Raw genomic sequence first — 26,839 nt, 5'->3', positions numbered from 1 at the left:
AAACTGTAGAGGCTGGCACAATAACAACATTCAAAACACATTTGGACAGATTTATGGATCCGAGGGTCTTAGAGGGATATGGACCAAATACAGGCAACTACGATTAGCCCAGAATGTCAAATTGGTCAGCATGAAGTAGTCAGGCCAAAAGGCCTGTTCTATACTATATGACTCTGTGAATCATTTCAAATTTCAAATTTATTGTTTGGGGACATCGCTTACAATTCAGATTATTTTTCCTGTGAGCCAGGCAGATTCTTTACTTTATCGGTAACTATAAATTGTGCTCGAGAAGAAATATGTATCAAAGAGAGAGATGTAAAGAAAGAAAGAAATGTGAACAAACTGACTGTGCAAATACATAAAAAAAATTCAATAGTAAATAATGTGCAAAGTATGAATCCTTAAATTAATCTCTGATTGAGTTTGTTGTTGAGGAGTCTGATGATGGAGGGGAAGCAGCTGTTCCTGACGGTGCGAGTCTTGTGGACCCTCTACCTCTTTCCTGATGGCAGCTTTCTTCATGATGGCATTGATACGACGGGACCAGAGAAAGTCCTCTGAGATAGCGACTCAACCTCTCCACCTCTGATCCCCCAATAATCACTGGATCATACACCTCTGGTTTTCCTTTCCTAATCAGCTCCTTGGTCTTGGTGACATTAAGTGAGAAGTTATTCAGCCAAATTTTCAATCTCCCTCCTGTATGCTGAATGATTGGCCGTTTTTTATACAGCCTCACTACCACGGTATCGTCAGCAAATTTGTGAATGGTACAAAGCCACAAAGTCATAGGTGTAAAGCGAGTAGACCCGGGGTTAAATGTACAGCCTCTGAAGGAGCGTAGCCAGGTTCTAAAGTTACGGGGAGCAAGTACGTAAAAAAAGGTGCCATGATACAAACCACATAATTTTAAATTCATGATACATTTTTTTTATTTTGTATTTAACATCAAAACACAAGGAAGATACTGTTTTAAAGGAAGTACATAATTGTTATTTTGTATTTAAAATCACTGACATTTTGATGATTCTTTTTCTCAGTTTGTAACTTCTTTCATCTTCTTTCTCTTCCACCCTGAAAGTTTTTCTTCTTCTTGGTTTTTTACTCCATGGCATTCCTTATCAGAAAGAAATATCTATGACTACAGTACCAAAGCTGGGGAATGATGCTTTCACCTACAGTAGGAGAGCAATGCAAGAACATTGGCCAGGCTGCAGGTGCCAAAGTGTTTTGGCTTGAAAACGCACGCTCAATTCTCTTACATTACGCAAAATGTTTCATTACCTAACTATAATATGATTAATTTCATGTTTCAGTAATAGTATCATTATGTATGGAACTTACATATATCTAGGGTTGTAACTTGTGACATGAAAAAGATGAAGTTCCACGGGATCATCCAGCTTCCGAGAGGTGATGACATCACGGTTTTTTTGGGTTCCCCAGATGCCAGCGGCCACCAGCGCATCACAGGAGACTGAGCACACAGTTCGAAGCACCAGGAGGTTGGCAGAATAAAGTAGTGAATGAATCCAATAAGTTCTTCCAAGGCTGTGCGATTAAAAAAAAAACAAAAAATTATGAGGTTTGACATTTATCACACAAGAGAACTAAAGAGTTTTTTAAAATTGTTGATAAGGCGCCACTTTTGAAGGATGTCCTGAAAGGGAGCCTCTTCCCCACCCACCCCCCCCCCCCACCCCCCTTAGCTATGCCACTGTTGTGGAGGAGATGTTCTTGCCAATCCTCAGTGATCTGGATCTAGAGATGAGGAAATCCAGGATCCAAACTCCACGTCTTGGAGTTTACTGATTGGATGTGAGGGGATGATGGTATTGAATTCTGAACTGTAGTCAATAAAGACAATCCTGATGTATGCATCTTTGTTGTCCTGGTGTTACAGGGTTTTGTGTAGATCCAGTGAGATGACACCTGTTTCTGCGGTTGGCAAATTGAAACGGATCAATATTGCCGCTCAGACAGGAGCTAATATGCCTCAACACCAGCCTCTCAAAACACTTCATCACTGTAAATGAGTGTGCCACTAGTCTGTAGTTATTTAGGCAGGTCACCATACTATTCTTGGACTCTGATGCGATTGGGGCCTGTTTAAAACAGATGGGTACCTCACCCTGTTGGAGTGAGGTGTTGAACATATCCATGAATACATTGGCCAGTTGGTCAGCATGTTTTCAGTACTCCCCTCATCCATCCAGACCGGATGCTTTCCTCAAATTCAATCTCCTGAAGACAGGCCACAAGCCACCTTTGGATACTGACAGTAAAGGACCATTAGAGGAAATACAGGTTCGCAGTGGTTCCTTCTTCTTCTGGTGAAATCTGGGATAGAAGGCATTGAGCTTATCTGGGAGTGAAGCTTTGCTGAGTCCTATTCCCCCAGACATGGTTTTGTTGCAGGTTATGTCATTTAAGCCCTGACACAGATATTGGATAGGTTTCATCAATGTCTTCAAATATTATTATCGTCAAGATTATTCATGAATTGTTGCTGGGACTAAGGTTTAATGGTGCTTTCTATCCAACTACACACAGTTAGCACTGCTTCTTCACAGTTCCACTAACCCACCTTCAATTCTGACCTCTGTCCGGGTGAAGTTTGCACATTCTCCTTATGACCCCATGGGTTTCCCCTGGGTGCTCTGGTGTCATTCAACTTCCGAAGTGCATGCACATCAGTGGGTTAATTGGCCACTGTAGATTGTCCCTATTGTACAGTCGAAAGGAAGAATATGTGGGAAGAGTACAACAGTGCACGATTAGTTAAGAAGGAGAAACATTGGAGACGATTCTACAGGACGGTGAGCACAACAGCAGACCAGCGAGGGACTCAGCAGCTGAAGGACCCTACGGGGAAAATGACCAAGGTCGCAGACCAGCCGGGAGGTCAGCAGATGAGGGACTCACACAGCCTGCGGGCAACCTGTGGTTGGTTGGAGGGCTCACACGGCCTGCGGGCAACCTGTGGTTGGTTGGAGGGCTCACACGGCCTGTGGGCTGCAGGACACTGGCTTATAGAAGCCAGGTATTGGAGATGGGATTTGAGAGGGTGCTGAGGGCAAGAGAGCTCACAAAGGGCCTCAGGCACTGAAGGCCTCCTGATCACCTAGGATCAGATTGCCAATGAATCAAACAGGTGTCTGTACAGTTGTAGAGGCTGCGGGAGCACTGGAGGCGAATCCTTGGTCATTCAGACTCTCTCTTGCTTCTCTTTCTTCTATTGTTAGGTCGAACCTGTACGTTCACTAATGGTCCTTTACTGTCAGCAATACTCAGGACATCACTTGGTTTGCCTTATGGCAGACAAAAGTTAAAGTACAGTTTTAATATGACAATAAAAGGAACCTGAATCTTAATGTGAATGGGTTGCCTGCTGGTCAGTGCATATTCAGTGCTGAAAGGCCCATGTGGTATGATTCAAATAACTCTGCAATACTGGCTTCCTCCCACTTTTGGGTTGGTAGGATATTGTAAACTGCCCTTAGTGTAGGTGGGGGGCAAGATGATTGAGGGTAGTTAATAAACATGTGAGAGAGAAGTTACCGAGAAATAATTAGAAGAGTGGGAGAGATCGGATTTCTCTGAGAAATGCACATACCCAATGGACTGGTTGGCCTATGAAATGAAAAATGTGGTTACCACGAAAAGGTAAGTAATTACTTTTTAGCTACCTTTATTATCTCTGAAGAGAGATCAACATTGTGTTTACATTGAATAGCAGCAGTCAAGAGAGCACTGAGACATGATGTCCCAGCCTTAATGAATTATCTTCAACCATGCTGCTGGCTTACTGTCCGGCACCACCCCTGCTGCTCCCTGCACTAAATGATGCACACAAAGGAGTTGACAATAAAAGATATTTCCTCCCAGAGAGTGAATCAGGTGCCTCTCTGTGCATAATTCATTCCCTTGAACTTTTTGAGTTACATATTGCTGGTAGAGGCTCTCCTTTTAAGAGTTACCTTTGTAAAAAACTGTCTCTCTTCCAAGTGGAACAGGTGAGATTAATCTTATTTACATAGTGGCAAATGAAGATGATTCTTCTTTGGAAGCCCTTCAAGATTAAGGATGACAGACTTGGGTATACTGCTTAATGAAAAAGATTGTCTGACTTATATCAGGACAACATGACCAATTTTGCATTCAACCTGATCATGTTCCAAGGTAAGGCCTTTCTGGGAAGATTTGGGAAAGCTTCTAGAACAAATCTCTAAGATTCGATTTATACAGATACCGCAATTGTTTATTTTGGGGAAGATGGCAGACGTAAAACCTAACTGAGGCGGTTGAAACACCAATTAGCATTGGTAAAGATAGCATTGGGCAGGAAGTGTATATCAGTTATATGGAAATCAGATGCCCATCTAGATATGATCTGTTGGAAAGTGGAAATATATACTTGTAATCCCCTGGAGGAAATTACTTATAACCTTGGGAAAAAAAATACGATATTTTTTCTAAAAATTTGGAGTCCATATCTTCAACACGAGGCATCTTAATGATGCCTCCCCCTACCCCCCAACCCTCAGCTCCCTGTATCCAGGAACCTCCTGGGAATCTGGGTAAGTCGGGATATTGTCCCTTGGCAGGAGATTAATGAATACAATTAAACTTTTTTGTTTTTATTCTTTTCTTTTTTCATTTCCTTTTCTTTTCTCCCTTGAATTCTATTGACTATTGATCTCTTTTTTTTTCCCTGGGTGGATGGGAGGGGGGAGGGTTAGGCCTGGTTCTTTTTTTGTCTTGTTTTTTTTTCTTACTCAAAATCAACATCAAATGATAAGATTATGGTTTTTTTATGTAATTGATGAATTTCATATTTAAATGTTGATTTGAAAATATAAATAAAATAATTTTAGAAAAAGGATTGAGGATGACTTGCTTCCACGGCACTTTTGGGAGTTCTGAATTATCTGATGAGGCCAATACTGATCATATCCTTGGATCGTTTTCTCTCCCTGCCAGCATTCCCTTGAAGAGATTTGTTTCAGGTATCTTGTGTCAGGCATGTGAACCTGACCACTATGGCCAAGCAGGGAAGAAAGGCCTCAGCACCAAGGAAGGGACATGGATGTTGGATCCCTTCTCCTCTCAGATGATTTGGTGGAGAGTGCATTTGTGGTATTTTTCCAGTGCCTTGAGATGACTGTGATACCCATTCTTGGTCCGCAGGTTACAGGAGGGCAGGGATCTCAGCTGCCCGGTCAATCTTTGTGCCAAGTCTGAGGTGTTGAGCTAACATAGTGTCTGACCAGTGACAGCTTGAGCTAGCTGGAGAGGAAGAGGCAAATGGTATTCTATAACCTTACAAAGAAGTTGGTGCTGGGCATTGTCGTAAGAGTCACTGCTGAGGCTATAGTGGCTGACATTATTGAAGATGCTTCCACTTCGTCTCCCCATCCCACATACTTTCTGATTTACAAGCTGCTAATGTCATACCATGCACCTCTTATGTATATTCCCCACCCGACCCCTTCAATCTTATCCCTTCCTTGATGTCTGAGAAGCACAGTGTCACTTAACATCACATTGCTCAAATACTGATACATTATCGTTCTAACAAGTGAATGGGAGGGGTCGACATGTGTCGCCGGAGGTGGAGGAAGGACAATAACACCTGTTATGCTGCACGTGACTCAGTTGAGGACAAGCAGTAGCAGAAGTGGAGTGGTATACATAGTGAAAAGTTTACCTGTCCGAGTGTTGCCAATGAGGCTAGAATTAATTGGTCATTCCTACCATATCAAGAATCTGCACCAGCAAACCTGGAGTCACATTTAATGCCACCACCCACTCCCATCCCCATCTTCACTTTCCTCCTCCTGATCCTCAAGTGTGCTCATACAGTGTTCAGAGGCAGGATAGGGAAAGGGGCAGGAAAGGCACAACAGGGATCAGTTGAGGCTCCAAAAAGGCGAGAGTTTGATTTTCAAGTGTAATTGGAATATTTATTCAATTATTGCCTTCTGTCTGAGAGGGCATTGTGTTGACTGGTCTCAGAGGAGGGAAAGAGAGCAGGCCTGTTGATAATTAGCAAAACTGGGGTTTACCCATTTTCGAAAACAAATAAAAATGAAGTTCTTCATAGTATGACAATGACCTCGCAAAGATGGCAATCTTTGCAACCTCATTATAAGGAGGTGACATGATACTCAGGGCTTATCATGTTTCAGTCACCAGATCACTGCCATTCTCCATCAGTCTTCACAATTCCGCTGCATCATTTATTATTCATGGATTTTGGTTTCAAGGTTTTGTTTGGAATAAGTAAATATAAGAATTTACTGAGACTTTGAAGGAACTTGCGATATGAATAAAAATAATTTTGTTTCTGTTTATTTTTTTTGTTTCTGTTTATGTTTTTGGAATCTGAACAGCAGCAAGAAAATTAATCTGGAGCACTGATCAAAAAAATTCGAGTGGATGAATGCTACCTTGGAAGTCGAGACAGTGGTTTGGAAGAAACACTGCAAGGGAAACATCCTTCTGTGCTTAAGATGTTCATTTGCTGGTCTCAGAAGTGTTACAGCCGGCCTCTCTGTTTTAGTTAAGGCTTTATGGTAATTTAGAAGCTGCTACAGAGTGATTAAATTAACCCCTTTCAAATGATCTCACCATAATCCTTGCGTTCTGTTTCCTATCATTTTAGGAGTTCATTTTCTTGCTGGAAGGTGTAACAATTTTGAAATTTATTATAAAATGAAATTCTGCCATGTCATGAATACATTAACATTTGAATCTAAATTCTCCACTGTGTCAGCTAATAAAACAGTATAAATGAACCACGTTTGCTATAAATAATTGTCTATTAATACTGTGGCACTGTGCAGCAAATTAAAGTCTCACTTGACTGAACACAGCTGTAGCAGAAAGACATAGCTCACAATGAAGGGTGATTACATGGGAAGCTCTGTTAAAGCCTCAACACCTTTCTTGCTCATATTTAGGTACATTTCAGACAATTAATATTTATTTAAACTTGAAAACAGAGAACCTTAGATTTTAATAGAAAAGGACATGTTCGAGACTTGGTTTATTAATCTTAATTTACGAGGACATAGAATTTTATTGCACATCTTTTGTTTTTAATATGATTTAATCAGTAAGATTTAACAGTAGAGGTGTTACAATTCAGAAAGATTATTGAACGCATGTGTAAAATTAAATATTAAAGTAATTTTTTCATAGGGTTATGTTGCTTAGACTTGTTAGGATTTGTTATGCCGCAGAATGGTAAAATTTAGAGACGACATTGTGCTCCATAGCATACAACACAGTCCATCAACGGAAACCCTTTGATGTTGCTTTTGGTACTCTAGATATTATGTGGGTTTCTAAGAGATGAAGCATGCATTATTGAGATGTAAGAGTGGAGGTATGTTCCCATCTTGTATATAAATTCAGTGGCGTTATAACTTTAATCTGAGATTTATAAAAATCCTAATACAAATTAAAAATGCTGACGATGCTGGAATTCAGAAGTCAACACATATTTGGAGCAAACACCATCGGTTTGACACCATTTGCAGATGCGAAACAAAGCTAATTCCCTGGTTCTTGCTGGAAGTGGGTGGTTGCCTGGAGCCATTCTCTTCGCAGGCCCAAAGTACCTGGGCTGGATCCAAAGATTTCTTACCAGCCAATGGAAGCCCAACAGGAATGCCTCACCAGGTAGGCAGGGATCCATTCTGTCTTGAACTCCATAATCAGAAAACTTATCTAAAGCTCCACCTTTTATCTTAGTTCAATTCACACTAGTCTCTTGATCCACATTTAAGATTTCTCATCTCATGCAAATCCTTCCATGCCCTTATTCTTTGTGATCTCTCAGACATCCACCAGCCCAAGTACCCTCAGAGAAACAGCATTACTCAAGCTCTGGTGCTTCCTTGCCCACCACTGGCTTTCCATAAATCTCTCTTTTCAATTAACACATACAACCTGCTCAAATATTTCTTTGTTTGACTTGGTATCAATTTTTATCAGATTATGCAGCTCCAAAGCATCTTGGGAAATTTGATTATATTAAAGATGCTTCATAAGTACATCATTGCTGCTGTTTAGGGTTTTAAATTTAAGGAGTTATTAAGTAAATGCCATTTCAGGGAACGTTGTTCATTCTAATTTGTTGTTTTTTTTAAAATATTTTATTTATAATTTTTCACACAGGCCTGTACAGTCATATACCATGTCCTGACTACATAATCTCGTATACATGTACATTTACTCCTTTTCTCTATGACTGTATATACAAGCCCACGTCATTACCCACCCCCCTCCTCCCACCTATAAAACTAAACGATTCATTCATACTACAATGTCAATAGCAATAACACACATTAACATTAAGGAAATGAATATTCTAATTTGTTTTTAACTTTCTGGCTTTGGTTCAATTGCTAGCTCACCCATCTCTCTTTGCAAGGGTTTTTTTATTCATAGAAAAGGACAATGACAGAAGAGTCACGGAGACATACTGGACTCAACATTTATAAAATCTTGTCCAAAACATTTGAGGCAATATACTAGGTTAGTCCACATTTCTCTTTGGCTTGGCTTCGCGGACGAAGATTTATGGAGGGGTAAATGTCCACGTCAGCTGCAGGCTCGTTTGTGGCTGACAAGTCCGATGCGGGACAGGCAGACACGGTTGCAGCGGTTGCAGGGGAAAATTGGTTGGTTGGGGTTGGGTGTTGGGTTTTTCCTCCTTTGTCTTTTGTCAGTGAGGTGGGCTCTGCGGTCTTCTTCAAAGGAGGTTGCTGCCCGCCGAACTGTGAGGCGACAAGATGCATGGTTTGAGGCGATATCAGCCCACTGGTGGTGGTCAATGTGGCAGGCACCAAGAGATTTCTTTAGGCATTCCTTGTACCTCTTCTTTGGTGCACCTCTGTCTCAGTGGCCAGTGGAGAGCTCGCCATATAACACGATCTTGGGAAGGCGATGGTCCTCCATTCTGGAGACGTGACCTACCCAGCACAGTTGGATCTTCAGCAGCGTGGATTCGATGCTGTCGGCCTCTGCCATCTCGAGTACTTCGATGTTGGTGATGAAGTCGCTCCAATGAATGTTAATAGCAAACGAACAATTGTATTCCTTGGTTTATGAATACAAATTTTGTAACTTCTTTTTAAAATATTTATATGTATTTTAATAAAGAACTTAAATTAACAAAAAGGGTACAATTCAATAAGATGATATGGACAGTTACATAAACTAAATAAGATCTGTATATCACTAAAATGCATAAATTGTAAATCATATCCATAATTCATATTCTAAATAGTTGTATACCCTTTTTAGAAAAAAAAAGCTCTAATAATAAGGAGGAAAGAAGAAAATAGTAGAGGAGAAAAACTCAAACCCCTTATCTAACCGCATTGCCAGATATTATATATGACTGGTATTCAAAGGGAAGTGAAGGTTAAAAAAATTAAAAATAATTAATATAAGGGGCGTGGAAAAGAAATGTCAGACAGTTTAATTACATTGGAGTAAAATTATAAAGTAAGATAGTGAGTCATAAATGGCCCCATAACTTCTGGAGTCTTACATATGAATTATTAATTGAATAACCAATCTTTTCCATATTCAGAGAGGACCTGATGTCGTGTAAACCACTGATCGTGAGTAGGCGGGGCAGCATCCTTCCATTTAAGTAAAAGCGCACGCCTTGCTAAAAGAGAGGCAACTGTTCGAAACAGATTAGTTTAACATATCATTATTCAATTTCTACCTGTCTAAGCAGCTTATATGTCATCCTCAAAGCCTAAATATCGGACAGTTTATATGGCATACCGTACACCCCATTATTTCAGTCCAAGTGCTCTGTAACACCATTGGGTTTTGCCTAGTGAGGGATATTCCGAGAGGCCGAGTGATTTTTGTGGCTGCTCTTACTTATTCATCAAGAGCAGATGCTTTTCTGGGTTGTGGAATCAGTCCCATCAGTTTCCCCTTCCCTCAGAGAGGAAGAAAGCAATGTTCCAGTTGACAAGTGGTGAAACTCAGTCTACGAAGATTGCTGATTCTATCACTCCAGGAAGTTTTCAAAAATAAAGTTTATTCACAATAAATTATTTACAATAATGATAGCTGTTCAAACTCTTCACATGCTCAGTGTCATAGCTACACATTTCCATGAATGCACATTGTTATATATGTTCTCTAATTACACCTCGGTGTTCTCTAGTTACGCTACTGTGGCACCTTGTCGTTACTCCTCCCTCTGTTGTTTCAGGGGCTTCCCCTCAGTCTCAGCCCCTCAATACCTGGTAATGGAAGGACTCTAGAATGTGGTCCTTCCCTCATGTTGGCTACACCAAGCCTCATTGCATACCTCAGCACTAACTCCTGCAGCATGGAATGTACCCGTTGGCAACATTCCCTCACCAACAACTCGGTGTGTTGAAAGGCTGACAAGTTTCGGGCAGACTTGTCTTTCACAAGTTGATGGTCCTGCAGCAGGCCTGGATGTTTGTCTCTGTATGCGTCCCCGTAAATCAGAAGGCCTTCCTTCACACAGCTGCCAGGGATGAACCATGACAAGGAACCTTGCTGCATCCTTCTCCACGCACTCTTCGCAAATCTGCATTCTGGCAGGAGGTGGGCGACTCTCCACTTCACCGCAGTGCATTGAACTAGAGCTTTTTGAATGTGATTGCAATTTTGAAACACAGTGACCACATCTTGGTTTTGTTCTTCATTTGCGCACATGTAACAGAGGTTATGTAAATAAAAAGGGCAAAATTAGTTCAACATATAAAAAATACTGAAGGGTCTGGGACATTTTATGAAATTATTAACAGCAAATACACATCTAGAGCGTCAATGTATCCTTGTTTCTACTTTTCTTGTGACTGACATCAGCGATTCGCATTCATGCAGTGTCACACTTGAATGATAATGTACCTCCAGATAGAACCTGGGGTCTCCAAGTGTTCATATCAAAATGATCATTGTGCTGTAACCTAGGGAATTCATTTCACCCGCACTGAAATTTCCACTTCAAATTATGCCCAATGATGCTTTCTGCATGTGAACGATCCTCCTCTTCAGACAGGAGCCTTTGCACTAAACAGCCACAGGGCATTTTCGGAGGCAGCTGGGAAGAACTGATCAAAATGAAAATGAATTTTGTAGTTTTAAACTGATTATATAATCTATTTTATACAACACAGTAATTTTGAATAGATTTGAGCAAATTCCTTATCGACAACATGGTTCCCCTTCAGTTAAATAATTAATGCTGAAAACAGCCTCATCTCTATTGCCACTCCCAGACATAGAATCCATTCCCGTTTGCTAAAATATGTCAAAAGGTTTCATTGTCACAAGCCTGCATTCACGTTGGAATAATAGATCTAATAGAATGTTCAACTATTTGTTGGTGAGCATTGACATTTGAACAAAATTCGACAAGCAAATAGTATTCAATAAAAAGTTGTTAGTCTTTAAAGAAAAGTCAAGGTCACCATTAGGTTCAGAAATAAAGAGACAACCCTGCTATTAAATCAGCAGGAGTAAAATAACACGAGTTAATGGACTGCTCCGTCAAAGGTTTTCACTGAATGCAAAGGAGAGGGCTGAATAAATCCTAGGAATAGCAACATTTCCAAAATGAAAGGTCAATTATAACTTGTAAGTAATGATGTTTGAAAAATCCTCCTTGAGTCAATTAAATGCAAATTGCTTGGTTTTAAATTTTATTGATAAAAATGGGATCCTTCAGAACACCTTGTAAATCCAAAATTGTAAATAACCTCGAATCTTCTCGTATTTATACTTAACTGGTGCAGAGGAGCTGGGTAACATGAATGCACACCATGAACTCTTTGAATTCACAGTACACAATACAGTATACAAAACGGCATAAATTATCTTGCTTCTTGATTCCACAATGAATCAACCATCTGGTCTAATACCATTCCGACAGTGATATAAGACTGAACATTCCACGCCTGGTCTAGTGTGTGTAGAGGAACATATTTTAAAATGTCAGGATACATCAACTACATATTTAGTATTATTTATATTCATAAAAATTAATAGTACAGGATAGATTGAGATTCAAGACTTGCTTAATCACATTTGCCTGCACTGTATGAAATGAAAACCAAAACATGTTTGCTCTCCTTTGTGCCATATTAAGCTTCAGAAGGAAAAAAAATGCACTGAATGACTTAACATAAATAACACTTTGGCCTCAATTCAGCTCTGTGGCACAAACATATAAATGCTAATTAGACCAGTCCAAATACATTTTGCGCTAAAAGGATAATGTTTTTTTCCACCTTTTTACCACAATAACCATGGAGACTGATGAGCGAGCTGGGCTTGAAAGTGGTTTGGGTCAGAAGACAAGGCATATTAACCTCAAAATGCTTCCTTCGTACAGCTTGCAAGATGTAGAACTAAAGCAGTGTAGAAACAGCATATATGCTGACAGCAATTGAGCCACTCACTACAATAGAGTAATGTGAAGAAAATGAACAAAGAAGGAATTCCATTCATGGTGATTCAGGACCCACAACATTTATTGATTTTATTCCATTTTTGTAATAAAATTACAGTGGCCCTTTCCAAAACAATGGACTCTTTAACCTGAGGTATTGCATGAAATTTGAATGGTGATGGAAATGGGCAAGATTTTCTCTCACCAACTTCGGGAAAAATATTTTTTTCTGGCATGTTCCATATGTAGCTGAGAAATGCTGGCCAATAGCCTTTTGATTTGATCAGAAGTATGATGCTTTATCTGTAAGGCAGCATTAAGGATGTCAGAATTCTGCAATCTTGGTCTTGCAAAGAGGGTATAAGCAGAGAGCCGGATCCTGAACATCACCCGTAAATTCACACAATAATTCTGTGGGTATCAGGATACAACAGGGACATGTTCATCTTTGATACCTCTATAATTCTTGAATATGTAACAAATGAAGTAGGTCACTCAGATGAGGCACTGGACAATGAACTGCCATAATGATTCCTTAACACAGAGCTGGAACAAGATGGAGATATAGAGGCTCTGAAGATTAGGGGTGGACATCCAATGACAGGCTGGTTTGTGTCAGGTTGGGGGGAGCAGGCGTTGGCTCTGAGAAAACTGGCAGAAATGTTGTTTGTCCTTTAGTTTCTATGACAATTCTACAACTAGAGCGCATAGATTAAGGTGAGAAGGAGAGATTTAAGAAGGACCTAAGATGCAACGTTTTTACTCAGAGGGTAGTTAGTATCTGGAATGAATTGCCAAAAAAATAATTAGAAGTCAGTGCAATTGCAACATTCAAAAGATATTTGGGCAGGTTCAAGGATAGAAAGATTTGGAAGGATATTCAGATTCAGATTTATTGATTCAGATATGGATCAAATGCAGACAAATGTGACCAGACCAGAATGCCACTTGGGTCTGCATGGACAAGATAGATCTGATCCGTGCAGTATATAAGAGGCAATTTAACCACAGTGCTGGTGGATTTATGCACAATGTATTTGAGCTTACAACAATCAATTCAGAATATTTTTCATTCGTTGGTGTGATGTGGATTTTGCTGCCAACACTTACACTAAATGCTCAACCTTAGACATTTTAATCTACAATGGCTTGCTCGGCCACTTCAAAAAGCAGGAACCAATTAAAGATAGCAAGTTTCCTTCTTTCAAGGACATTAGGGAAAACAATCCACTTTTTTTATGGTAATAGACAATTTTGAAATCACTTTTACAGGTGCAAGCTTTTTACTAAAATTCCAAAATTCAATTTCTTCAATTGTTGTGGTGGGATTTGTACTAATGCTCTATAAATAATTAATTCACAATATCACTATTCCCAGTTGCTTTGCGATGCCACTGATGAGCATCAAACATATTCTATTGCAAAGTTCTATTACGAAAAGGCTCAAACAAAACAGCAATGTCACGGGTTCACGAGAAATGCATTGACAAATGATTTACGTTTTATTTCTGATTCTGAGGTATCTGATGCCACTAACCTCTGTATTCAAGCTTTGACCAAGCAAATTAACCAGAACAGAGATTATCGAGGCACACCAGGATTGAAAATTTGACAAGGTAAACTGGTATTTCTTGGAAATATTTTCCAGAGAAATTGACTTTCAGCTGCTTACAAAGGCACATTCACCATTGTAATTAATTGTAAAGCAAAGGTAGTTTATAAGCTTAAAAATTCCTTTCTGAAAATTGGGGCTAAACAGTGCATTGAGAATCGTTTCCATGACTGCACTTGCATGGCTGTTTACCCTTAATTTGCATAATTTGTCTATTTTGTAGGAGCTTCTGGCCTGCCTAATGGAGCGTTTATACGAGGGCAGCAGCTAAGGCTGATTTAAAGGGCTCCAGCAGCCATTTAAACCATGGTATTTTCACCTGCGATAGAAAAGGAAGGTATTTCAGCTGTGAGATCCCTTCTCAACTGCACCTTGCACTCTTGCAAAGCCTGGAGTTCTCCCAAGAGGAAGTAGCAGGAATCAGCCGTAGGAAGGAAGAGGAAACTTGCATCTGACAGAGCATCTAATCATCTCAAATGCAGCAGGACCAAGAATGTGGGATTCTATTGATCATGCATAATCCAGGTGAGGCACCTGAAGATTCTGCGGTCAACCCACAACAAAAGATAAGATCACTGACTGCCATTAATATTTTCAGTTTTCAGCATGTGTGCTTCATTAGCAGGCTGGCATTTCTTTCACATCCTTACTTACCCTTGAGAATGTAGTAGTGATTCACATTTTTTTTAAATATTTTATTTATTCAACATATATAATGTCAAAATTTAAGAACATTGCAACATAGCTACATAATAAAAAATAACAAATAGATGTTGCAAATCTATTTATAAAAACTAAAAAACTAAAATCAAAGCTAAAAAGAACTATAAACTACAACAACAACCCTAGTGGCCCACCCTTCCCCAAGTTAATCTAATCCCAAATCTATTATATAAAATATTCATTGTAAAACTATTACAAATAATTAAATCGGATTGCATCAGTTGACACTCAAAGACCTCAAAAACATCATAAAATAATTATATTTTTAGGGAAAACTTCACATTCTTGAACAGCTACAATTATTCTCTTGAATGGAATTCCCAAAGTACTGGTAGGTAGAGAGTGGCAAGGTTTTGCCATGAACAAGTCACAAAATTTGGTGTTTTAAGGGCAGCATCAGAGTGGAAACATTCAGATAACCATCTCATAATAATAATAAAAAAAATAAAAATAATAGTGCACAAAAAGTAAGGCAGTATCTTTTGTTCATTGATTATTCAGGAATCTGATGGCAGCAGGGAAGAAGCTGTCCTTGTGCCGTTGAGTGCTTGTCTTTAGGCTCCTATACCTTTCCCCCGAGGGTAGCAGGGTGAAGAGGGCATGGCCTGCATGGTGGGGGTTTTTGAGGATAGAGGCTGCTTTATTAAGGTACCGCCTCATGTGGATGTCCTCTTTGGAGAGGATTCTGGTGCCTATGATGTCACAGGCCGAATTAACAACCCTCTGGCGTTTTTCCTTGCCTGAGAATTGGAGCATCCATGCCAGGCAGTGATGCTCTCCACGGTTCACCTGTAGAAGTTTCTGAGAGTTGTCGGTGACATACCAAATCTCCTCAAGTGCCTCATGAGGTATAGTCGCTGGCGAGCCTTCTTCATGATTGAATCAACATGGAGGCTCAAGGATAGATCCTTGGAGATGGTGATACTCAGGAATTTGAAGTTCTTGACCTTCTCCCCTACTGAGCACTCAATGAGGACTGGGTAATGTTCCCCTGACTCCTTCCTGAAGTCCACAATCATCTCAGGAATGGGGACATAGGAATAGCATAAATTTACAAATCAAGATGAACGACTTGGATGGGAATCTACAGGTGGTGGTGCTAAATAACCACATTTCCAAGTCCAATCCAATTTTCAATTAAAGTAATCTCACAGGCATTTACCATGCAGAATTGCAATGATGCAGTAACAAAGATGCTGGATTACTAAGATAGGGATGTAAGTCAGACTCCCACCACAGGAACTAGTTGATTGAAAAAACTATCTCGATAGACCAGAAATTGTAGAATATTAATTAAATCTGGCATTGGAAATAAAAGTACTGTCTCAGTAATGTTACCGTGAAACTAGGATGTTTTGATATGCTTCAGTGAAATATTTCAGACTATTCTTCCAGGTCCGTGACTCCAGACCCACCAATGTGGTTGGCTCTTTAACTGCCTCTTCCCTTCAAGGACTATAGATGTCAACGTTGCCAGCAGCACTCACATCATCTGAGCACAGAACAAAAGTATGTGATCCCACTTAACACTCAAATTTGTTATCACATCAAACTCTTGAAAGAACTTTACATTATAAGCATTTTCAGGATGATGTAACTTCCCTAACTGGAAGGAGAAATGCACATTTCTGGCATGTAATGTGGGCTGCAGGTCAGTCAGCCATCATTGCAAATGCCAGATATTACACTCCTCCTCAGGGTGCAGAACAACCTAGCACATAAAGAAATGGAACTGAAGGACACGGTGGATCATTAATGACAATTTTTGACAATTTTTTTTTTTTACTTTACTTTTTGTTACCATTAGGAAGAATCTCCTGATATCCCGGCACTGACTGTTCACACAGGAACATCCAAAAGTGCAAACCTCCGTTTCTGTCCGTGAGTTTTGATAGCCTACTGGCAGTACATCATCACGCAACATCACTATGTCTTATTTATTAGCCCCTTGGTCACGGACTGCCTGCAGTTTAGTTTAGACTGCGGGCTTTCCGGGAAAATGACTAGGGGGTCTAGGAGGTAAAATATCGGAACTGGAATGGCACCCTCAGTCCTGTTCTGTCCTTCTTACACAGCATGTGTTTGTGGAAAATCGGAATAATTTCCTGAAAGGCCGCGGCTGTTTGTACTTCCACTATGGAAGTACAAACCTTGTACCATTCTTTTCCCAAGTTGCACTGAGTATAATTCTTGTGAGTGTTCAGATTGATGGACCAGCAGTGCTGGTTTTGAACATGCAGTTGGACGGAGGTGGGGAGAGTCACCCTTTTGGTTTGTGGGATCAAATGAAAAGAAAGAGCTTCTCCCAGACCAATTTCCATGCAGCTGAGTGACAAATCTGAGGGATTATTTAGCAGCAGGGACTGGTTAGAGATGATACAGGCCCTGGATTCTGAAGAGACATTAACTGTGAAACTGACAAAAAGTTTGGACTTCACAAATGGAAAAATTAACATGGAAATCCTGAGTGGTTCAGTGGATCTCTTTCAGACAGATCTTGTTGAACCAAATGTATAGTTCCAGTATAAAATATTAAAGTTAGTTTTTAATGTTACAATAAGTTCCAGGCCTTAAATATCTTAAGTAGCTGGCCTGCAACTCCCTTTTATTATATTTTAACATATATTGTGTTTATCTTCATAAAGTTATGATATTTCAGCTTTCACTTTCAACATTTTCATGTTTCAACCTAAATCCCTCCTTTAAGTATGAATTGAAAATTGTGTTTTGTTCCCCAAATAGTGTACGAATTATTAACTTGAATGACAGATCAGAAAGCATGATGGCATCATTATTTATTTTTCTTATATTTCCATATGATATAGAAAAAGGTAATTCAACCCATCAATTCTATACCAGCTCTCAAAACATTCCCATCAGTCCCATTTGCAAATTATTTCTCAGAAACATTCTCTCATACTGCTCTCCTCCTGTCGCCCACTTACAATGGAGGCAATTCACAGTGGCCAGTTAACCTACACCACCACTTTAGGTTGTGGGGGGGGGAAAGCAGAGCACCCAGCAAGCCACCCACATGGATCACAGGGTGAATCATGCAAACTTTACACAAACGGCACCCAAACTTATGATCGAACTGAGGTTGATGGAGCAGTGTCTAAGAGCTGTAACATTGAGCTCCTCCCCACTGAAGCTCCAGGGATCCTGCTAAACTGACAGGTGGTAGCAGCTGGCTTTGAAAAAGGCCAAATTTGCACCGGAGAGGGTGCTGGATCTTTGCGGGATTTCTGGCTTGCCGGTCACTGTGATATTACATTGAGCAGGCCTTGTGAAGTCAACAATATCAAACGGTAGCAAAGTAAGTGGTGAGGACAACAGAGGGATATTTCAGAAACCTGGACAAAGAGATATATGACAACCTTTATCATTCCCAACTTTCAGTAAAATCCAGTAAAAGCAAATCTTCTCTCTACTGTGGGAAATACATAAAAGCAACAAGTTCTATCTCAACCCTTTGCAGCAGCCCAAAGGATGATTACTTGAAAACAACACTGAAATAAGACTTACAAAACACAAAATAAATAAATTTATTTATTTTAACTCTGACCAAAGAGTTTATTTTGGTTGTAAAGTGCAGCAAGTGACACTGCCTGTGGAGAGAGAAACACAGTTAACAATTCAGGTTGATAATATTTCTCCAAAACCATTTTGAAACCTGAATCCTGTTCTCTTTATGTATTCATTTTTCAGGATCTGGGTTATCAGGGAAGGGCCAGCATCTATTGGCCCTCATTAGTTAATAAGTTTCTTCCACTGAAGAACATCAGTGAACAAGACAGATTTTATTTCCATGACAACCAGTAGTTTTTCTGATCGTCATTAATGACTAGTTGTTGTTTTGCCAAATTCCAAATTGTCAATAAATTTAAATTTCACTCACAGATGCTGTGAGAGATTTGAACATTAATTGATTCCAGGATCAGAAAGCCAGGCCTGTGGATTACTAGTCCGGTAAGATAATGACTGCACCTCCACTGTTTCTCTCATCCACATGCTGCTGTCCTGTTGAGGGTTCCAATATTTTTCTGAATTTATTTCACAGATACAATGCTCCTATGCCATCACGAGACAGCCATGTCTACACCAGGAGGCATGTATGTAGATAGATCCAGGCCACCCTTGGGACATTCATGGTCAAGCTTCTCTTCCATTCAATTAATCAAAAAATAAACTTTAATTGTAAGTACTCAGCAGTCAATAAAAATAATTCTGCAGGATTGGTTTGAGATGTATGAAACAAGCAAATATTTAAACCTCAATTGAAAAGATGCAGATGACTAACTTATTAACTGAAACAGAGGCAAGTCATTGGGTCCATACCTACTCCCAGTGAATCAATTCCTCAGGCCCCATTCCCGATCACTATGGCCTTTCAACCTATTCTCTTCCACATGCGCATCAACGCCTCCTTTTCATTATTTTGCCATTTGCACTAATGGGTAATTTACGGTGCCTTTGCCATGTAGGAGGGAACTACAGCATTCAACAGAAAGTCATGCAGTCACAGGGTGTGTGCAAATCTCACATCAGAGGTCCTGATGTCAGGATCAAACCCAGGTACATGGAGCTGTGAGACAACAATACCAGCACTTGCACCACATGCTGCTTGAAGAAATGCAGTTACACCGGTAACCATTGCAAATTTGCATTCATCATAAAAGTGTCACATGGTTAGTGTCCTCTCTATATGGACATAGGGCATTGATTTCACTGCAGAGTAGGTGGGAGATGAGCAAATTTAAAATCTCACAATTGTCTGTCATGTATTCTCAAGTTCAAGATAATTATATACCTTATAAATTAGTTTATATGAGTTAAATATGTTTTACTTAAAATGATTGGCAAAATGTATCTGCTAGAAAGGAAATCAAAGGTAAGATTTGCTGAAAAGGAAGCTTCGAACTAGGCGATAACATATTGATTCTAATTACTGTTCTCCTTTATACCCGTGATTATTACATTGTTCCAGAACCCCAGGGTTCCTCTAAGTAATAATAAAGCTCTCGCCTTCTGTAATAATTTTCAATTTATACCATTTTTTCAGACTTAAAGGTAGCAGATGGAGTTTAATGCAGATAAGTGTGAATTGCTTCATTTTGGGAAGAATAACCAAAACAGGACATATGCAGTGAAGGGGAGGGCATTGAGGAATGCAGAGGAACAGAGGGATCTTGGAATAATGATTCATCGTTCTTTAAAAGTGGATTCTCATGTAGATTGGGTGGTGAAGAAGGCTTTTGGTATGCTGGTCTTTATAAATCATAGCATAGAATAAAGGAGCTGGAAGGTGATGTTGAGACTGTTCAAGGCACTGGTGAGGCCAAGTTTGAAATATTGTGTGCAGTTCTGGTCCCCAAATTATAGGAAGGATATCAATAAAGTAGAGAAGATTTGCTAAAATATTGCCTGGAATGCAGTATCTAGAATACAGAGAGAGATTGAGTAGGCTGGGTCTTTATTCATTGGAGCGTAGAAGGTTGAGAAGGGATTTGATAGAGGTATATAAAATTATGAGGGGAATAGATAGAGTAGATGTGAATAGGGGCTTCCCCTTGAGGGTAGGAGAGATTGGGATGAAGGGTCATAAGTTAAGGGTTAGGGAGCAAAACTTTAGAAGTAATATAAGAGGAAGCTTCTTCACTCAGAGAGTGGTGGCTGAGTGGAATGACCTTCCGGAAGAGGTGGTTGCAGCAGGGTCAATTTTGTCATTTAAGAGGAGGTTGGATGAGGACATGGATGTGAGGGGGTTGGAGGGTTATGGGCAGGGAGCATGTAGGTGGAACTAGTGGAGTTTCACTTAAATCGGTGCGCACTAATAGAGACAATATGGCCTGTTTCCGTACTGGTTTTATGGTTATATATGGCTATTAATTTTGTTAAATGTTTTATGATTGTTCCACATAGTTTTAGCTTTTTGATTTGTTCTTCCCCTTTCAAGTAGAATTCTTAGCAGTGCTAAATGAGCAAGAAATCTAGTCTATTGAAGCAAAAAATAGTTCCACATAGTAAACTAATAGCCCACCAAAATAGAAATGAACACATTCAAAATATATGCTTTTTCCCCTTCCCTTACCTCTGTCCTACCATGTCACTTCATAATTTGTGAATTATAATTATGTATAATCAGAAATATAATTAGATTAAATTGTATGACAGCTATCTTCATTACATTCTGAGGATGAATTGTAAAATCAGTAATTCCCTAGGTCAGTAAAGTAAAATTAATGTTAATGCCTTACACTATCCTGTATTTTATACCAAATTAAAATTCAACTAAACACAAGGCTATCAAAAATAATGAATCTATAAAGAGGCTGTGAACTTTGCTCCAGTAGACTATTAATTGGTTGAAAAGGAAATTTTTGTGAATGTGTTCTACAAAATTATGGCAATACAATATAATAGAGCACGGGATATCCAAAGACTATCATTCATTCCAGTTGTTTAAAATGTGACACTGTCAGGGGAAACAATGCAAATTTACAATACTAGATCAACACAAGGTATGAGAAACTCAACCTTCAGAACTCAAAACACTGATTAACCCATCAAATCTTTTCATCAATTTGGAGCTCAATAATGAAAGTGATTTAACCTTTACCACTCCTGTCAATAATGAGCATTTCTACTGCTGGCTAAGCTGAGGTTTAAATGATCTTGTAACTTTTGTCTTTAATTATCATTATCTTAAATTTTACATCTGTGATTAAAAGTAATTTTAATCACAGGCCTGTGCAATGAAGTTAATGAATAAATTATGCTACTGTTATATTACTACTTATTCTGGACAAGCACACCCAAATTAAATGCAAAGATCGTAAAATGAATTTGTCCCCAGAGACCTGGAATTTGGAGTCAGTACTCTCTTCTGCAACCAGACCCTCGATTGGAGACAGCAACTCTTCCACAATCACTCTCAACTCTAGTACCTGCAAGGGTGGGTACTCAGCCATCTACTGTACTCCCTGTACACCCATAACTGCATAGCTAAAGTCTGCTCCAACCCCATTTATAAATTCACAGATGCAGAATTGATTTGTCCATGTGATTTGATTCTGTTTACGGTATTTTCTTCCTGCAGTTCTATGTGTAGTTGGCCTCATCTGCACTACAGTGAAGAGGTGGAAAATCTCATGAAATGGTGAGAGAGTAAACGACCTGAATCTCAACATGGACAAGACGATGTCAATCGACACATCACACTACACATCAACAGCTTTATGGTAGAGAGAGTGGAGAGCTCTGTTTCTTGGAGTTCACTTAACTAGTGATCTATTGTGGATACTCAGCACCTTCTCACTTGTCAGGAAGGCTCAACAGCGACGGCACTTACTGAGAAGACAAAAGCAGGCAAGTTCCTTCAAGTGCGTCCTGGTCAGCTACATCACAGTGTGATACGGTTGCTGCAGAGAAATGGATTGGGAGTCAATCCACAGGACCATAATAGTGGTAGAGGATCAATGGAGTCTCCCTCCCCTCCCCCCTCCCCCACCCCATTGACATGATCTACTGGGCCTTCATTGTCTAAAGAGAGTGCGCAAAATAATTGAAGACCCCTTTAACCCTACACATAGCATCTTTCGACTGCTCCCTTCAGGAAAGAAAGCGAGCACCAAGGCTGACGAACAGCTTCTTCCTACAGGCAGTGAGAATGCTGAACAACCAAGGACCTGCTCACTGTAACCATATTCATGAAGCAATATTTATTGGTATAGCTCCGCCCATCCCCACCCCCCACACACACAACTCATATTTCCGCTTTAAGAATTCCCTATGCCATACGTGCTCTGGTGATTGGTAAGGCATTGCTTAAGGTGGTATGTGGGTGGAAAGAAAAAAGTTTAAGGACCACTGTTTTAATCGTAACCAATTGACTCATTATGTGCATGGTTTCATAACTCCAAAGGAAATGGGCCAGTGACAATTTTTCTCAAGCAAAGTATTTCAGTAACAATTGGGTCTAGAGCAGTGATCCTCAACCTTCTCTTCCCACTCACGTACCACCTTAAGCAATCCACAGAGCACTTATGGCATAGGGATTACTTAAGGTGGAACATGAGAGGGGGAGAGCAGCTTGAAAATCACTAGCAAGTTTTTCATCTGATGATGGGGTACTTTCAAATAGTAAATAGTATGCATGTGCATTGGTTGTCTGGATGTGTGCTCTGTCTGGTTGAATGTCTGTGTGTTTTGCATCGAGGAACGGAGAACATTGTTTCATGGGGATGTATTTGTGCAATCAGATGACAATAAACTTGACTTAACTTGAATGTACAAACCTTTTCACTGTACCCTTGTGCATGTGACAATAATCATAAACTTGAGCTTATTTATAACACTTTCTATATCAATTTAAGTTTGGGTCAGTGTTAAATTCTGCCAGTCAGCCAGAAGTTATAAACAAAGGAATAGACAGCATCTCATTTGCAGGTGAACTGGTACCTTCATGACAGTGAAAGACTTGATCGAGGGAGTCAGATATCTCCCAGGGTAGGCTCACATGGACAGGTATAGGCTGGAGTTTTCTTGTGGGACCAGGAGGTGCTCTCTTCCTTCACCAGTGCCCACACCAGCAAAATCTTAACCTTCTCTGGCTTTGTTTAAGCAGCTGCCAGGAGTCCCTCAGGTAACCCTGAATTTTGCTATTTAATGCCTGGTACAATCAAGGGGAGTCTCCTCAACACTAAATCCCACGTAAAATTTTCAGAAAGGGTAATTGTGCCATAAAAATGCTTGAAAGAACCAGAAAATGCCAAGTACTTCTCTAGGCTGGATCATTTATTTTAAACAATGCTCAAAGAATTTGAATGAAAAAAAACGTAGAAGTGATTTTATTTCCCACTGCACCAGAAAAGCTGGTTGCAACATCACCGCTTTACTTGAGTTAAAGATATTCAAAAATACAGACAAGCTATCATTCTTGTTGATGCTCCTGCTGCAGGTGTCTCTAGCATTACTGCTCCTCGCTTCCAGAGCCTCTTGCTCCTTCCCTGTACCTCCCTCTCCCTTTACTCCTTTTCCCTCTGCTCGCCAATGTCTTAACATGTTACCATGTTCAGGGTTCCTGAACACGTGAGCATCATCATGTTCAGGAATTTGGAAGACCCTAGCTTAATGGCCAAACTTTGCCGGTGCAGTCCTGCCCCAATTTCTACTTTGGACTCCTTCCTCAAAGAACCCAGCAATGTAGTGCGGGTTTGTGGCCAAGTCTACTGAGGGGGTCTTACGCCAGGTGAGACCAGGCACAAAGTCAACCAGTCCAACCACCTGAACAGCAACCTGTCAAAAAATACACTTCGAGCAATTTACTTTCTTCAGAAGCAATTGAATTTAATTAAAAGATTTAGATTTTTAAAGTTTTTTTTACTATAACTTCAAATTAGTTCAAGTTTGCTTTCTTTTGAATCATTTTTATTTTTTCGATCTTTCGTTATTCTTGAAGGTCTCTGAACGTGAGTGCCATCCATCGTTCATGGAAGGTGTGACAGCTTGCTGAACCAGAGAGGTTTGGTTAACCAGCTGTCGCCGATCAGTCAGTATTTTTGTGGGCAGGCTTTATTCCATACGGCCCATCCAATGCCTCATTTATATTGGTGACCTCTTTATCACCAAGGACTTTCCCACTGTGGATCAGGATGCCTACTTCCAGCAAGTTTGAGTTGTGCGGTGTAATTAATTTGGAGTTCAGAGTATAATGAATGAAGCGGCTCACTGCTGGAGAAAATTGTCAGCTATTGTGCTTCAGAACAATGACACAAAATAATAGCATTGATTTGCCTCCATTAAATCCATTGTCTTAAGTTCTAATTTATTTAATCTATCACCATAACTAAACAAATAAACTGGTTATCATTGGGGCCTTGAAATGGCGTGTTGGTTTTTTAAAACATTTTTTGGAAGATGAGCAAGTTTTTCATCTGAAAATACTTTCAAATAGTGATTTAAATTTAACTCTATTGAACATACTTAAGTGATTTAAATACTATAAGAACGGCAAGTGATTCTTTTGGACCCAAAGGTAAGAAATTCAAAAAGCAAAATGAAAAAAATTGGATTTGGGTGGTTAAAATGTAATTTTTATGTTGTTTAAAAAAAAGTTTAAAAAAAAGGTTCTCAGCTCTGCAGAACCAAGAGCTGGAAATTAAGAAAAAACAGGTTGAAAAAATAGGTTAGAATCTTCCATTACAATGTCAGATAAGCATGATATTCTTTTCTTTCAAACATCACAAGTTAATTAAAAAAGAATATTCATATCTCTGTCCAAGCATGAAAGTAGATAATAAAACACAAACTCCATTTTTTACTGTCACTCCTTCTTATTTCATGAATTAAATGCCACGTGAATTCATACATCTCTTATTTCAGTCGCTGCCCTTTCTCTGTCACATAAAACATTTGCTGGGCCCAGTGAAGGGAACAATCTCTCATTTTATTTCTGACTTTTCTGCCTAAAGGAATACAACTTGTTTGCTTCCTTTATTATATTTGTTGTATATAAATATGTGATGTCCTTTTTAATCCCTGCCATTAGTCAGGATGTTCTTCTTGAAAACAGTTACAGGATTTTCCATTTTAAACTTCTGTTCAATTTTAATACCAAAGTGAATTTTTACAGCAGTATAAAATTAATGTGCAAGTACAGTGCTAGAGAACAGTGCACAGTATTCGACATGTTATTTGGTGTATTCCCAGCACAAATTCCACCAGGTTGGTAGCCTTCGCCTGTGGCATTTCAATATTTCCAAAAAAATCTTATAGAATAACTTATTATAATGAAGTGCTCTTTACAAGGTAATATGGTCCATCACTTTACATTTTGGACTGTAGCAATTATTTTTTTAAAATATTTATTTTAAAATTTACAAAGGAATACTAAAGAAATATAATATAACAAAACATATATGAAGAAAACCTCTTATTCCCCTTACCCCCCCCCACCCTCCCACCCCCTATGCCCCCCACCACTTACTATCCCTGACTGTAGCAATTCTAATGAGAAACTACATGCAATCTGAAGAAACTTCTCAGATAGTTAAAATATATAACAATGCACTGGCATATATTAAATAGAGAAAACATCTTCAATATATAAGAATGTTCTTTTAATATTTAAGAATGTTCCCGGATGCTCCTTTTAGATGTTAGAAAGACAAAAGGATACCAAATCAAAGTATTTGCCCTTCCTGATGCTGAATACATGCTCAATTGTGTTAAGATAATAAATGGTGTTAGTTGCATTGTTCAACTGCAGCTTGACCCTTTTCTCCTCTTGACTGACATCACTATTGCCTTATCTGCATTCTTCCACTGGGAGACTGGGAATGCATGCACAAATGCCTTTCTCAAAATGGACCGTTCACACTATAGATGTACTATATTTGTGATGTAATTGAAATGGAACAGTCAGAAGTTTCTGCATGCCTCCTGAGCCAGTGCAGGCCCCATTAATGGTTGTTTCTCCATTGTGCAGGCATGGAACCCAAAATCAAACGTGAGTCAATGAACCTTAGCCTTTACTCATCGCTGTTGGGAAATCATGTGTTCAGGCTATCAGGGAATGGAAGCATTCTTAGAATAGAATTGGTTGAAGACGTGGAGGTAAGTTTTGAAAAGGTTTTTGAAGGTGAATCGAAATGAAATAATTTAGGTGGCTTTTGAAGTGAGTTCTAACTCCAAAAAAAACGCACAAAAACCATTTGAAGATTCAACTTACTATTTAAAGTTGGTCGACCTTAGACGAAAGTTGTAAGAGCAGTTAAACATACCTTTGAAGACCCATTTAAATTTTCTGCAATATTTACATTGCATTGCATGTGATGAGGATTATTGGCTGCACTGAAGGCAAGATTCAAAGATACAGAGAGGCCAAAACTAGTAGATCAGTAGGCGAAGGGAAGCCGACTATCTTACCGGAGTGTGAATCAAAAATGCAGTTTGCTGCTTTGACGAGGAACTCACTTGCAGTGAATATCGAAATGATTTGACAAACATGAAGGAAGATGCCAGGGTTGAAG

The 26,839-nt window shown here is 39.4% G+C and overlaps 1 long non-coding RNA gene across 1 annotated transcript; it reads right to left on the bottom strand.

Moving 5' to 3' along the window:
• Nucleotides 1–1,022: 1,022 nt before the first annotated feature.
• LOC138760198 (uncharacterized) lies at nt 1,023–26,839 on the bottom strand. The gene is made up of 3 exons (XR_011355504.1): nt 26,736–26,839; nt 1,348–1,554; nt 1,023–1,120 (listed from the first exon to the last, which is right to left on the bottom strand). It is a non-coding gene; the product is annotated as an uncharacterized lncRNA (long non-coding RNA).

This window comes from Narcine bancroftii, chromosome 4 (assembly GCF_036971445.1).
Source record: "Narcine bancroftii isolate sNarBan1 chromosome 4, sNarBan1.hap1, whole genome shotgun sequence".
Taxonomy (NCBI): Eukaryota; Metazoa; Chordata; class Chondrichthyes; order Torpediniformes; family Narcinidae; genus Narcine; species Narcine bancroftii.
Note: the sequence above shows the minus strand (reverse complement) of the source record. Positions and strands in the feature narration are given on the sequence as shown.